The following is a 15,949-nucleotide window of genomic DNA, read 5'->3' on the forward strand; positions in this document are numbered from 1 at the left end:
ATGCTGAGCATTTAATAGATGACCTATAAGTAGCAAAAACAACAGTTCTGTTCAAAATAAAACTGGAACCGTTGAAGAAGATTGTTCGATATTTCAACAGGTCTACCAGTTCTGTTCAAAATAAAACTGGAACCGTTGAAGAAGATTGTTCGATATTTCAACAGGTCTATAGATCAGTGACTCCCCTACTGATAAAGTACCCAGTAGATTTAGCGATGTGATATGTAGGATTGTAAATGCATTGTCTCCCTTCGACCAGAAGTTTTCATACTGATTTTGAAAAATAAATAAATTTGGGATAAAAGACAATTTCCCAATATAAGCATCATAATAAATACATTTTCATAAGTTCCGGTTAAAAAAAATAAGAAAAAGAATACATGTTTCGGCAACCATTGTAAAATTTAACATACACTAACACAAATGAGACTATTAAGGAATGAGTACATAACCTGAGTAAAACATAAAGTATGAGATCATCCTACGATTCTTGATTAGGTTCATATTGCTCATTATTTAGCTTTCTTTTTATTATTCTGCAGACTTTTTTTAAATTGCATCACACAGTGGCAAATATTAGAACACATGAGGACGAGAACATGATAATGGGATATAATATTGAACCCTGCTTTGTAATAAACTTAGACGTTGGGCCAGATTTTTAACTTGAAGGGATGGTTCACGGGAAGAAGTTAAGACATCGCCCATACAGCGGCTTGTGGTATTAAAAAATAATGCTAGCTTCTTTTTATTCTTCTTTCGAAGCTTGTATGAAGTCTGTCACATAATGAATGGCACACGTCTGTATTTTGAGGAGAATATATTTATTTTTTTAAAAGACCGTCTATTAAATAATTAAGCATGGAAGTGCGTTATTAAAGGTAATGAAATCACTGATTTTGTTTAGAAGTTATACTAATCACAGAGTGCACTCAGTGGGAACGGAATGGTACGGTTTTATAATGTTTTTGTCATTCGGGATACTGTCAAGCGGGGCTTCGACATTCGAAAAAATAACAAATTGCTTGATGGAAAGTTTGATGAACTCAAATGTTACTATAAACCGTTTCTGCTTCAAGTTTTGGTAATCAAAACATTGATTCTATATGTAAATATGAACAAATCAAATAAATTTGAAAAAAACTGCCATACAACAGCAATAAAAAATGTCAAATAAACATAGAAAAACCAATCATTTTCAAATGTACCTTTTGTTATGTAGTTTAACCTGTCTGATAAAGTGCTTCATAAAATATAACGTAAGAAACTGTATAAAATATAGTATCCATGGATCCATAATTTTTTATAAGCGTATTAGGTGCATAGTAATAATAAAATTGACATTGAACCTTTTTTTTAAAGTCAAAATTGTGACATTTCAATTTTTAAAATTTTGACTTGAACTCTTCATATATGTAGAGACTTTAATAGAGTCAATATTTCGAGATCATTTTTTTTTATTCATGAAATAATGATTTGAGAAAATTATGCAATATATTGTTGTAAAACATCAATGGTGTCATCAATATATAAGTACTTATAACCAAGGGCCGTGTCAATGAAAGTATCCTAGGATATGTCCTAAGACAGGTCTTAGGACATTATTTAGGATGGTCTTAGGATGTAAAACAAAGCTGTCTTAGGACAGTCCTAACTATGATGGTCCTAGGACCATCCTAACACATATACATTTAATTGAAAAACTATACAGAGATTTCTATGACATAGATTTTATTGTATTTTAATATTTATATATGTAAAGAGAGGGAGGGTGACTTGTATACGGAAAACAATTAACGCAAAATAAAAGTTAAAGATTTAACGTTATACTAATAAATACGTTAATTAAAAATACGATGGAAGATATTAAAGATTTTAATACGAAAACAAAAGTAAATATTCACAAAACTTTGTTAAACGCGATATTCGTGCTGCAATTTTAGTTGTTTTATAAATTTAATTTTTATAATAGTTTGATAGTTTAATATTCTATTAGTATTTTTAGTATTGAGTTTATGCCATATTTGCTGTTTTTATTACGTTTTAGGACATTGTAACCTTTAGGATTATCCTAAGACACCTATTTGTATGTCCTAACTTTAGGACCAAATTTAGGACATATCTTATTTTAGGAGACTTTCGTTAACCTGACTTAGGACTAAGACGTGTCCTAAGACCATCCTAAGACATGTCCTAGTCCTAGGACAGCTTCGTTGACACGGCCCCTGATATATATATCATTCAAAAATATGTTACCTTAGATAGTTTTGATCGAGGACAGTCATGCACGTGATGAATGCTAAATTATGAAATTATGACTTGAGGAAAATTATGCAATGAATACAACTATGTATTTACACTATATTTGGCACTTATTACAAAATGTAAAAAAGACTATAAAAAAAAAATATGACAACATCAACAATATACATACATAGGATAAAATCTTAAACAGAATGTTAAAAAAAATCAGTAAAACTACAGTACTATGTCCTTTTTAAAGAGAAAATATATTAAGCTCAATAAATCAATATATATTAACTTTGAACTATATAATATCAAACTTTGAAATGATATAAACAGAGACATGTAATATATGTCTCTGATATAAAGTATAAAATAAGGTACCTGAATTCTGTTTCTTACAAAAAGGTGTCTAGATAAAAGAAATAAATATAGACATGGTAGAGTTAACTGCTGTGGATGGTAGCGAAGACAAATTAGGTTGTTTTCCAAAGCTGGCAAAGTTGTTTACTCAATTGTGCTCATAGTAGTTCTTGTATGTTGTTCTGTGAGAGAAAAAAAATGAAATAAATACAGCAATATATCATACTAGGATAAATGATTCTAAGTGTTTAATGATATTCATAAAATCAATCAAAGTATACACATGGTCATATAAAATAACCTCAGAAGAGATATGACTTATTATATGAAAACAAATACCCCAATTTAGTTAATTTAAACAGAAATGATCTTTTTACATGGATCATGAGTAATGATGATGGCAGTTTTTTTTTTTAATCTATTTTATGTGCATATAAAAAAGAAGATGTGGTATGATTGCCAATGAGACAACTATCCGCAAAAGACCAAAATGACACAGACATTAACAACTATAGGTCACCATACGGCCTTCAACAATCAGCAAAGCCCATACCGCATAGTCAGCTATAAAAGGCCCCGATAAGATAATGTAAAACAATTCAAACGAGAAAACTAACGGCCTTATCTATGTAAAAAAAAAATGAACGAAAAACAAATATGTAACACATAAACAAACGACAACCAACCACTGAATTTACAGGCTCCTGACTTGGGACAGGCACATACATAAATAATTTTGCGGGGTTAAACATGTTAGCGGGATCCCAACCCTCCCCTAACCTGGGACAGTGGTATAACAGTACAACATAAGAACGAACTAAAAAAAATCAGTTGAAAAAGGCTTAACTCATCAGATAGACAAAAATACAAGTGGATAAAGGCTTGCAACTCAGAAAATCAAAAAATCACTCTGTTTTTATGTCATGTTGTTATTAATGTTATGCTCTTAATGGGCCCTTTAATTTGGAAAAATAAAATATTGTAGATTGTATTGTATTGTATAAAAAAGTCTGTTTAATGAAAAATTCTTGATATGAAAACGACAAAACATGAAAATGTAACAATATATAATATACTAAACTTGAATAAATTGGACCCTATGTAAAACGAGATCCATAGAGACTAATTAAAAACAGAAAATATGAATGTTTCTCTCTTAAATATCACACTAGAAGTATAACATGAATAGTTGTCCATAAACCCGTCAAGTGCAAGATCCAACAGCTATTTTCATAAACACCATCTATCATATTTATATACCCGACCATATAGCTAACTTATGTCAAAACTGAGTGTGTGACCTGTCACTGAACATTGATTGATGCAAAAACACGACACATACGTGGGCAAGGTTTCAATTAAAAGGAGAGTCTGCGAAAAGTTGTTTTTAGATTTCGAACGAATATTTGTGGAATAAAGACGCGAAATGGTAAGTCTTATTTGGCCATTCATTTGTATTGGATTACGTATACTATAAATATAGAAAATAATAGACATAAATAATTGTTTAAAGCTGGGAACTTTTAAAACTAAATCAGATTTTTAGCATGATTGAAACATCAAAGAAATTTCCAACAGAATCGATAAGATTGATAACATAAACTTGTAAGATTGCACTGTAGTTGTAGGTTGAAAAAAAAAGAATAAGCAAGCATTTACAAACTTTTTAATATATCATATTGTTAAAATAAGTCTTCCTACCAGTGGTGTCCGAATATGTTTAACATGGAAAATATTTGTTAAAGAAAATAAAAAGGGGGAGGTTGTTTTCAATGAAACATAATCTTTCTTTTTTTCATTTTTGTTTGTGGCTAAGTTGGTTTATTTATTTTGCTACTATATCATCTATATTAATAAGTATAGATTATAACATGCCCTTTTCCATATTGGCCCTGGTATCATCCCGAGACTCCAATATCGGCCTCGAGGCTTTATATCGCATGTATTATCAGCCCTAGGTTCAATATCAGCCCAAGAGCCGCATGGCTCGAGGGCTGATATTGACCGAGGGCTGATAATACATGCGATATGAAAAATGACATGTTATGATCTTTTTATCATATGCTTTAACAATGGAGAAAATAACAGATTCATATATTGATCCTTTTACCTTGTTCCCAAATAGAAGTTCAAAGAATTAAAAGTTCACGGACGTCGGACCCCAAATTTAGTACATTCGATATGAAATCTTTTTAGCATATATATGCCTCCATAGAGAAAAACATTTTAATAAGGAAGAATCGACAATAAAAAAAATAATCCAACAATATATATATATAATGATCACTATTTGGAAAAGTCAACCTTTTTTTAAAGTAACTTTCTAAATTATGTTTGAAACTTTTAAAAAAGGCATTTATTTAATAATTTGTTTTGTTACTTTTTTATGTTTTTTTTTTTATTTTTTTTTTTTTTATTTTACACAAAATACTTTCCAGTATCCATGTATCCAAATAATTGGTTTGTATACAATAATACTTTGTAATGTTTTTCACTGAAAACGTAGCATTGAAATGTATTTTCCGGAATTTGCCGAGTATCACCGGAAAGCCATGCGATAACGTTACGGAAAGGCATGTGATAACAATCGAAGCATGTGATAAACTTTTCAGGCATATCAGCCCGCTAAGCACCAATTCGAAAAATATGAAGTTTACGTAAATTTTAATGCTTTTATCATACAGTAAAATTTATATGTTATTTAGTCTAAGTATATGATAAGAATGAATACATTATTTATTATAGGAAAAGAACAGTGAAGGTATTAGAAGATACTCATATTCTCCCCAAAGATGATGCCTATATAGAGACTCACACAATGCTCATCTTTAACAAGTATAGCATTCGCTCCTTCAATGTGGTAGCGGCACCAACCATTCGAGCTCTTCCTTTTGTATGCGTACCGGAAGAATAGATCTATGTTTGGTTTTTCTACAAAAAAAAGTTGAAACGGCAAAATAGTTTTCACACCGATCCAGAAATGAAGAGAAATTGGCGATGCACGCGCGGTCGTCTACATCTTCGCTAGCCAAGCTCCCCTCGATGGATCATCTATTGGGAAATCGTGACTGACAATAGATCAAGTTTTTGTGAACAAATTTATTTTGGTTTTGAAGAGGCTGTGCAGTTCTGGAAACTATAAAGTCAGCATGAACTCGGCTCGAAACAGGAGTAATGTGGGTTTCTTAACCTCGTATACAAATACAAATATTGTCTATTTATTCGCCAATGGGACAAGATAAAAATGTGGCGTCAAAAAAAGTCAGTTATGTTAGGGTTGTTGTCATGGATTTAAAAGATACTTTTTATTATATGTGGAACTAGCACACCAAGCCGGAATCAAACAAGTGGCCCAAATTGAACCTTCTTCTACATACAACATACAAGAAACCTTGTGGATCTGCCACACCAAAGGAAGCAACACAATCTTCCACACCATGGGGACCAGTACGATCTGACCGCATGAAGGGGATCGGTACAATAAATAAATGCCACCACCACCTCCGTATACGGCTCACAAAAAAAGGAAATCTGAAGAAATGTATCACGTAGACTTGTAAAGGGTTGTTGAATGACATCAGCAAATAAAAGTATGTACTCTCCGTAAGACTGAAGATGTTTCAGGCATTCCATAAAAGTTTTTATGAAAATCATAAAACTTTACTTGAAATAGAATGGCATACTATATGATAAAATAAAACATTATTTATATATCAAAATTTGTTATTAATATTAATAATTAATGTAAAGTTTGTTAAATCATATTTTGAAATGTCCATAGGCATATTTAACTCTTAAAATAATCCAAAATATTTTCTCATCAAAATTAGATAATATAAAAAAGAAGATGTGGTATGATTGCTTTTTGAAAATATGGTTGACATTTTTTATGCTTTTTGAAATAAACATTGTTGATAATCGGCATGTTTCAATTGTTTTTGACGGCACATTTTTTTTCCCTTTTGCAGTTTAATTTTTCTGTTCCATGTGGTCATCATCATATGTCAATTGTACAGTTTTGGTCGTATTCCAATAAACTCTTTAATTTGAATGCCTGAAAAAAAACCGAAATTCATCAATTATTTGGTTAAAAATAAAAAAAGATTTCTGAAGAAAAAAAAAAATCAAAAACATTATATGTTTTTCTCTGAAATTTGTTTTCAGTTTAACATTTGTTATTTTAATGTTCATTTTATTGATTTATAATAAAAAAAAAAAAAAAAAAAAAATTACCATTTAGTTCATCTTTGAATTTCCAAGCATTTTCTTGTATTTGTTTGAGAATAGGTATTGAGTTTGAGGATATCCTAAAAAGTCGAAATGGTATTTGATGATTTCCATATCCTTGTATATATATCTTATAACATCTGCCTTGAGTAAACATTTCTTATATAACATTGGGATACTGTTAGCAATATTGATAATGTCTAACTTTACTATACTGTTTTGTTGTTCTGCTTTAATGTATTTGTAATTGTAACTCTATATTGTCATATTATGAAAATGCACTTTGCCCCTTGAGGGTACCTCTTTTGGAAATAAAAGATATTCTATTCTATTCTTTTCTATTCATTATCAAAAATACGGAGATATGGTATGATTGCCAATGAGACAACTATATATCAACTAAAGTTCAAATGAATTGGATGTAAGCAATTAAAGGCAACCAACCGTAAGGCCTTCAATAATAAGAAAACCAATACCTCAAGTTCGGCTATGAAAGGCCTCAACATGAAAATACGAAATAATTCAGTTGAGAAAACTAAAGGCCTAATTTATAACAAAACTTAAAGAGTTTACGAAAAACAAATATGACAAACATGAACGGTTCAACCAACGACAACCACTGAACTACAGACTCCTGACTTTGGACAGGCATATACAGAATGAGGTGGGGTGAAACATATTTGTGAGCGTTTTACCCTTCTCTTTTAACCTGGGACAGTGGCGTAACAGTACAACATGAGAAAAACTATAATAAAATGCTTCGCTGGCGCAGCCTGATACGACTACAGAGGTCCGGCGAAACCTGAACTAGGACACAATATATTCAACCTTGATACTGTCTGAATTTGGATTGTGATCAAATTTTTGACATAATATAGGTTTCTGAAACAAAATAACTGTGGTAAGAGATCATAAAAATCTATTAGGCAATACTGTGCAATTGAAGATTCCTTCTTGAAACTTTTCCAAAAAAAAATTAAGAAAAAAAATATTAAACCCTAAAACCAAATAGGGAAAAAAACCCGCCCAAACATTTTGACCCCTCCTCTATATTGAAGCAATTACCCCTTAACTCAGTTCCAGCTTTCTATTTGTAGTATGGAACCTTAAAGATCCTTGAAGTGCAATTTTAGAGAGCTCTATACACTTAAACACAAGTTATTGTCTGGACACTATAAAAATGCTTGTTTTTGGCCCCAAATTCCTGAACTGTTTACCATAACTCCCAAAATTTATTCCAACCTTATAGTAAAATCTCAGTGATCCATTCACTTAGACTAAAGTTATTGTCCGGAACCAAACGTGTCTTCGGACGATGACTACGATGACTACGATGACGCAGACGACGACGATTTCATAACACATATACGAACCCAAAAAACATTTTGCGGTCGTATAAAAATCAGTTAAAAAAATGATTTTACTCTTTAGACGGATACAAATAAAAATATATCTAACAAAAATACATTACTGTAGAGGTGGCTGAGTACTTGTACATCCCAAAAACACAATGACACTAAGTACTGATCTGAGAGTGAGTCGTAGTTACTCGGACAGCTAGTTCGAAGCCAATAACAACAAACGGAAAAATCATCTATCTCGGACTTAAATGTCGATCAGAACACATACAAATATACCAATGGATTAGTGTAATGCGTAATTTAGAAACACTTGACCGTGTGCAATGCCAAACTATACGTATCGACAGATTGAAGTATCGTGAAGGTGCATATGTAAAATATTTAGTATGGTTTTTTTTTTGATAAAAACGATATTCAAAGATTTAATTGCAGTGTTGTATATGTAACCATTTAGAATAAGTTTATCTAATGAATTAAAACGTTTATGCGGATCTTATCTAAATTTCTGGGCTTAGTTTACGACATCACCGTAAAATTTAGGATATGCTATTCTGTTTGAAATAAGTTTTTTACAGGTTCAGCCAAACTTGAAGACCAAATATTTGTATCTATGAAAAATTTAGTAAAGGTTTAAAGTAATTTGTGGTAACGAAATATTGGACTTAATAATTTACTTGTAATACATAGATTACGCTCATTAAAATCCAAAACGTCACTACAGACACGAGCATAGCGAACAAGTTGGGGTATATGAACACAGTAAGATTGGCCAAAGAAACATCGCCGTCCAAAAATGGAAAATTAACAACAGTTAAAGCCGAAAAATTACCCATTTTGTCGTGAATTTTGTAGTATAGTATCTGGTGTAATACAGACATGTCTTAATCCAGGAAAGGACAGTTATTGCTGTTGATATTATATTTGTCATAAACTAGGTTCCTTATGGTAAATTTCAGCCGTATAGTGTGAGAATTCTTGATTATTCTTGATTATTTAACGAAAAAATATCATCAAGATAACGGTAAGAATTGATGAATTTTTCAATTAAATGGAATATTTACTGAGCTTATCCATAAACTGTGATTCATAACATTAAAGGAACACTGGAGTCTGTTATTAAAGGGGAACACTTAGTGCCCATAGGAATACCTACAATCTTTGACAGTTCACTAAGTTTATCTTTTATATTAAGGAAACTCAATGATCGTTTGAGGTTAGTAGTGTTGTCATCACAGACACTTAACATATTTTAAATGTAAGAGTTAACGTTTTTATAAGCAAGTTTTTCTGCAGATTGTCGACTGAACGTCTTTTTTTATCTTCTTAACCTTTTTCAGTCCATTTCCCACTCTTTTTTTGCTTTATGATAATAATGATTTTTTGGTTTGGTAACTAGTTACATAAAAATAACTAGTATATAATAAATTCTGGGACAGAGAACAATAAGTATTCAGCCCTCTAAGACTAAACAAAATGTTCGGATATATATCTGGATCGTACCGTCCTCGTTTCAAAATTTGTCATACCGCATGCAACTTCCGTTTAAATTCGAACAGAAGACGACTTTTAAAAACTATATTTTTTCATCAGTTTATTACATTTCTCTGCAGGTAAAATACATTATCAGATTGATACCTTTTTTCGTGAATTTTGACAGTCTATAGCATGTGTAAAATCTTTTATTTATCGTGACCCTCCATAAAATAAATCAACCTTGTGTCCCAGAAATTGGGCAGAATTTCGGGAAGGTCTATTAACAGGACAGATAAAACCAGGACAGTTATTTTCGATACGTTTTTATCTGTAACTTTTGTTTTACTCAACATATTGTTAAAATTTAAATTGCATAATAAAGAACATGATATTTACTTATATTATTTGCAAAAAATATAAAAATAAATAATAACTTAGTTAAAAAAAATCTGCCAGGACAGTTTAATTTTATGAAAAAAATGGCTGAAATTGCCGAGAAAAGTTTACTTATAATTGAAATATTTTTCCCAAAACAACTGTCTGGCATAATATTTTTGTACGATTATAAAGATTATGAAATAATCATTCTAAAAATCTATAATTTAATATTTTTTTCAGCTTTTAAAGGTAAAAAAATCTGCCAGGACAGTAGCCTTTCACGTTGGAAATTTTGTTGAAATTATTTCAAAATACAAATACAAAGTTAAATATCTTCTTCAAAATAAATGTCTGGTAAACAAATGTTAGTTCATTGGAAAGTTTAGAATATAAGCTTTATGAAAATATAAAATTATATGAACTTTTATGTCATTAACACCAAAAAAATCTGCCAGGACAGTAGCCTACTCTGCTAAATTTTAAGAAACAAATGGCTGAAATTGTCGAGAAGAGTTTACCTATAATTGTTATATTTTCTTCAGTACAACTGTCTGGCATAATATTTTTGTATGATTATAAAGATTACAGAATAATCTTTCTAAAAACCTATGATTTAATATTTTTTTCGTCTTTTAAAGGTAAAAAAATATGCCAGGACAGAAGCCTTTTACGTTAGAAATTTGGTTGAAATTTGTTCAAAATCAAAGTATAAAGTTTAATATCTTCTTTAAAATAAAAGTCCGGTAAACAAATTTTAGTTCATTTAAAAGTTTGAAATATAAGCTTTATGAAAATATAAAATAATATGGACATTTATTTCCTTAAAGCCAAAAAAAATTGCCAGGACAGTAGCCTACTCCGTTAAATTTCTGAATCAATTGCAGAAATTAACAACGCAATTATTTTTTTATAAATATAATATTGGAATAGGTTTTTTTGCGATTGTCTAAAGTACAATTTTGATACTACCATTAAGTAAAAGCTAGACCCAATCATAAAATTAAGAAAAAAAAGTGAATAAAAAAAATTACCAGGACAGTTACTTATTATGTCTCAACTTATGGACAAATTTGTTTCAAATCAAAATCGAAAGTTGGATAGATTATTACTTTTTGTTATTATAATTCGTTGTTAAGTTTTAGCATTAAATTTTGGGAAAAGATAAAAATATTAATTCGATAATAGATGAATTTCATAAAAAGTGTCCCATGAGTCGTCGTATAGCTAAATATTTAGTTGGCACGTGCTAAACTTAACGATCTGTCATCGAATCTGTGTATTTGTATATTCTGTCATGTCAACCGTAAAGCGAGTGTGTGGTAATGAAGATATTTAGCTTTAATTTTAGGAAAAGCTTTTAAAGATAAAATTTAATGCAATAGATTGTGGGATATTCGCAATTGCAAATGCTCTATAATTTTGTTTTTACAAGTTTTTCAGGTTGGGTACATGTAGAACAACTAGAACTAGTATAGCTTATCTCGTGATTTTTTTTTTGAAAAAGGTTAACTAGTGTTGTGGAATGTACTGAATTGTGACTGTGCATGGCAAATTTGATTCATTAGAAAACATGTAAAGGTGTAAATTGCAAAAAGAAGTTAAAAAATGCAACATTTGGAAACTCTCCAGTTTTATGTAAGAGGATAAAAAAGTGACACTTTCCTGTGCGCTAAACACATTACTTATTTGTGAATAAACACCTTTTGAGTATTTGACACTGGTCAATCAGTGACTTTGAAGTTTTTATTACTGTCAAAACATAAATCCGATATATATCTTCTGTCTTTGATACAATGAATAGAAATCGAATTAAATCAACTAATAGTGTTTTAATAACCACACCAATATAATTATGTTATAAGATAAGATAAGAAAACTTTATTTTGATTCGGCATGAGTACAAATAAGCAACACAAGCTCTAAGGAGCTTTTGACCGAATATAAAAACATATAAATGTATATGTTTTCTAGAAATATTCACTTTAATGACTCTATCACGGATAAATTTCAAACTGAACACTTTGAATAGAATAAAAAAAATCTTTGAGAATTCTTCACTTCTTCCTATGTAATAGTACTGTCCTGGCAAATTTGTTTTTATTTTATAGTTTTATTTTTAATGATTTAGTCCTAATTATCATTTCAAAAAAGAGCCAGATAAGTTAATAAATATACCATTTTATTTATGATTAAAAATAATGTTTATTTCTGCCATTGATAAAACATGTAGCATATTAAGCTAATGTCCAGCTAGTCTCGATTATCCAGACGCTCCATATGCATATGTAGAGTCGTTATTGTTGGCTGTAAGAACGATAACTCTGGTGCATCGAGACTAATGTCCAGCTGATAATTCAAACGGAGTAGGCTACTGTCCTGGCAGATTTTTTGTCGTTAATGAATTAAATGCCCATATCATTTTATATTTTCTCAAAGCTTATGTTCTAAACTTTTTAATGAACTAACATTTGTTTACCAGAATTTTTTTTTGAAGAAGATATTAAACTTTATATTTTGATTTTGAACAAATTCAACAAAATTTCAAACATAAAATTCTTCTGTCCTGGCAGATTTTTTTACCTTTAAAAGACGAAAAAAATATTAATTCATAGGTTTTTAGAAAGATTATTCCATAATCTTTCTAATCATACAAAAATATTATGCCAGACAGTTGTACTGTCGAAAATATAATAATTATAGGTAAACTCTTCTCGACAATTTCAGCCATTTGTTTCTTAAAATTTAGCGGAGTAGGCTACTGTCCTGGCAGATTTTTTTGGTGTTAATGACATAAAAGTTCATATAATTTTATATTTTCATAAAGCTTATATTCTAAACTTTCCAATGAACTAACATTTGTTTACCAGACATTTATTTTGAAGAAGTTATTCAACTTTGTATTTGTATTTGGAATAATTTCAACAAAATTTCTAACGTGAAAGGCTACTGTCCTGGCAGATTTTTTTACCTTTAAAAGCTGAAAAAAATATTAAATTATAGATTTTTAGAATGATTATTTCATAATCTTTATAATCGTACAAAAATATTATGCCAGACAGTTGTTTTGGGAAAAATATTTCAATTATAAGTAAACTTTTCTTGGCAATTTCAGCCATTTTTTTCATAAAATTAAACTGTCCTGGCAGATTTTTTTTAACTTAGTTATTATTTATTTTTATATTTTTTGCAAATAATATAAGTAAATACCATGTTCTTTATTATGCAATTTAAATTTTAACAATATGTTGAGTAAAACAAAAGTTACAGATAAAAACGTATCGAAAATAACTGTCCTGGTTTTATCTGTCCTGTTAATAGACCTTCCCCAGAATTTCTGGGCTCTTCATTGTTTCAGAATGAAGAGCCCATTATTTTTTTAATGCATGTCCTAGAAAACGCATTATTGCTTTATCTCTTAAGAGCTCGGGCCCCTTAAATACCTAGAGAATATAATTTAGTCTTGAATATATTTTTATTTCTACCCACTTTCACTTTGGTAATGATTTCTACTTTCACTCTCAACAGTAACAGTAAAATTTTTCACAATTTATAAAAAAAGAAGATGTGGTATGATTGCCAATGAGACAACTGCTCACAAGAGACCAAAATGACACAGAAATTAACAACTATAGGTCACCATACGGCCTTCAACAATGAACAAAGCCCATACCGCATAGTCAGCTATAAAAGGCCCTGAAATGACAATGTAAAACAATTCATACTAGAAAACTTATGGCCTTATTTATGTAATGTTCACAATGTTCTTTAGTGGCCTCTGTGTCTGATTGGGCGAAGAAGTACAACTGCTGCATCACTAGCAAGTAAACACTGGAGTTGTGAGGTTTAGCCCTGTATGTTTCATGGGTGTTAGATATTAACCATAATTGTAAGTTTTCCTGCATTATCCTGCAAAGGACAGTTTTTTTTTTTGGTCACTTCAACTTTCTCCACAAATTAAAACTGGTGTTTATTAACAAATAGTTGTAAAATACTTCAGATGAGATTTTTTTATTCTATTCTCTCTATTCTACCATTTAGTGACGATAACCGCCTTCAACAAATTGAAGATTATGTCACTTGAGGAAACCTACAACAAGACAAGTCACATAGATTGAAAAATGTACAATTTTTAGGAAAAAAAAGGAAAAGTTAAAAAGAAATTAAATGTTTTGTATAATTGATAAAGGAAGATTTTATAATTGAGTTAATATGGATGCTTTGAAATTGAAGATTTGAAAGATTCTACTGAAGTGCAATTTACAATGTTATCCGGTAGTTTGTTCCAGTCGGTAATAGTTCTTGGAAAATAGGATTCTTTTCAGTCCCGAATATTTTCAGTTTCTTGATGGAGCACCCTCTGCACAATTTCTGTTTAAGTAAAAGTAAATAAAAGTAGAGTTAAACCTCAGTCCGGGGTGAAAAATGTTGTCACATTGAAAAATGTCTGTTTATTCTATAAAAAGAAATCTAATCAAGATGATACAACTGCCTCTTCTGGTCTAGAAGCACTAGACATTTCTTTAGATAATCAACAAGGGTATGAAGAGACAATTGTTTTAAGTCAAGACAACTATCTTTATGCTTCAAAGTTGACAGACATTCAGACAACATTGCCTCAGGCACATTTAAGTTCAATGGCACACCAAATAGCAAGGCCAACATTAAATATATCTGTGTTTCCCCTCCCCCGACTGAGGTTGTCAGGATATGGGTAGGTAGGTAGGCAAATTATTTTATTTTATTTTATTTCTTGGCATAATTTTCCTATATTGAATTTGTACAAAATTCAACATGTCAGTCAGGGGTACTACTTGTACAAGTTATTTTTAATTACTTGAAGAAGTAATATTAATATACTTACATTGTATATATTAAGTAAATTTGTAGGATACTTATACAAGTGAATTTTATTTACTTGTATAGGTAAACAAAAATATTGGCTGAGTTATGTCCCTTAGACATTCTGTGATTCAGATTTTTTTACTTGTAGAAGTAAAAATCATCCCATCTTCTTTTATTGAATTCTTATGATTTCTTTGCTCTAATAGAATTTTAAATTACCTGCCCCTTGCAGATGTCTTTACTAATCAATTAAAAGTAATTTCATGAACAATGAAAATCCCATTTGTCTGTTATCTTCAGAACACTGCTAATTTACAATCCCCAAGGAGCAATTTTTGAAGGCCTTGCGCAAATACTTAAGACCTTTGCGCAATCAGTTTCTTTGTTGAATTAATGAGATAAAAAAAATTGAGCAAACCGGGGAAAAATCATTAAAGACATGATTTTACATCTCAAAACTTGAGGACTTTTGTGGGATTTTAAGAAAAATTAACTTATACAAGTAAATTTTAAAGAAAATTAAGGGGAGATTATTCAAACATTATTTATTTACTTATATGTGTATATTTTTTTACTTCTTCAAGTAAATAAAAATAACTTGTACAAGTAGTACCCCTGACTGCATGTAAGGCTTAAGTCAAGAAAAGTGGGGTATTCCCTGTATTCAGTGTACACCCCAGTTTTCTGGTGTTAAAATCAGTATACAATGACCTCCTATTTTCCTATTCATTTGAAATCTACAAAAGTGCACATTCTACATGTGATAACAAGGTTTAATGATAGCAATTGTGTTATTAGTTAAATAAATAAATAAATAAATATATATTTTATTTGAGTGTCACACATCGATTGATACAGTACATATATACAAGTAAATTAAGTAACATCTTTAAAAATTCAATCAATGCCCAGCCAAACATTTGACTTATGAGACACTTTAAAAGCATACATGTACATATTTACAATAAACTGCATGTTAAATTTGTATAAAATATTTCTAGAGTTAAAAATCTAATAAATTACTTTTTCAAAATCGCTTTCAAAAAAAAAAAACTATTTGT

General features: G+C 30.1%; 1 protein-coding gene and 1 long non-coding RNA gene across 3 annotated transcripts in view; both read left to right on the top strand.

The window, feature by feature from the left end:
• Nucleotides 1-3,830: 3,830 nt before the first annotated feature.
• On the top strand, nucleotides 3,831-6,326 carry LOC143078103 (uncharacterized). Its single transcript, XR_012979053.1, has 2 exons — nucleotides 3,831-4,036; nucleotides 5,353-6,326. It is a non-coding gene; the product is annotated as an uncharacterized LOC143078103 (long non-coding RNA).
• A 3,411-nt stretch (nucleotides 6,327-9,737) lies between these two features.
• LOC143079459 (neurochondrin-like) overlaps nucleotides 9,738-15,949 on the top strand; it is a 28,034-nt gene continuing 21,822 nt past the window's right edge. The window contains exons 1-2 of one of the 2 annotated variants that reach the window (XM_076254804.1): nucleotides 9,738-9,805; nucleotides 13,816-13,932. The gene's annotated coding sequence lies outside the window, so the exon portion shown is untranslated. The remainder of the gene's footprint in view (nucleotides 9,806-13,815; nucleotides 13,933-15,949) is intronic. The other variant, XM_076254805.1, reaches the window with a different exon arrangement.

Source organism: Mytilus galloprovincialis, chromosome 6 (assembly GCF_965363235.1).
Source record: "Mytilus galloprovincialis chromosome 6, xbMytGall1.hap1.1, whole genome shotgun sequence".
NCBI classification, from domain to species: domain Eukaryota; kingdom Metazoa; phylum Mollusca; class Bivalvia; order Mytilida; family Mytilidae; genus Mytilus; species Mytilus galloprovincialis.